The following is a 412-nucleotide window of genomic DNA, read 5'->3' on the forward strand; positions in this document are numbered from 1 at the left end:
TTTAAGCCTAAGTGAATAAAGATAAAAGAAAAAGTTTGATTTTCATTTGATGTTCAGTGGAATTTCACTATTGCATGTTTCCTTGTCTTTCCTATTTTAAGAAATAGGAAAGACAAAGAGCAGCTTGGATAGAGGGTCTGTCACATTATACTTATAAATAATAAGTAATTTACTACATGTAGTTTAAGTGATTTGGTAGTACCATCAAAAGTTATGGGACTAATGATTTTACTGGGAAAAAAAAGAGATTTTTAAAGGCTAAATTTTTCGTGAACTTCTTTGTGTAACGAACTGCAGTAAAAGATTATGAATCTTTACAAGGGTTGTGGAAGGCCCTGTTGTTTAACAGAAACCCTCTGAAAGAAGACTACAATCAAACACATCCAGAAATGAAAACACATACAAGTACATG

The sequence above is a fragment of the Gambusia affinis genome, linkage group LG04 (genome assembly GCF_019740435.1).
Source record: "Gambusia affinis linkage group LG04, SWU_Gaff_1.0, whole genome shotgun sequence".
NCBI classification, from domain to species: Eukaryota; Metazoa; Chordata; class Actinopteri; order Cyprinodontiformes; family Poeciliidae; genus Gambusia; species Gambusia affinis.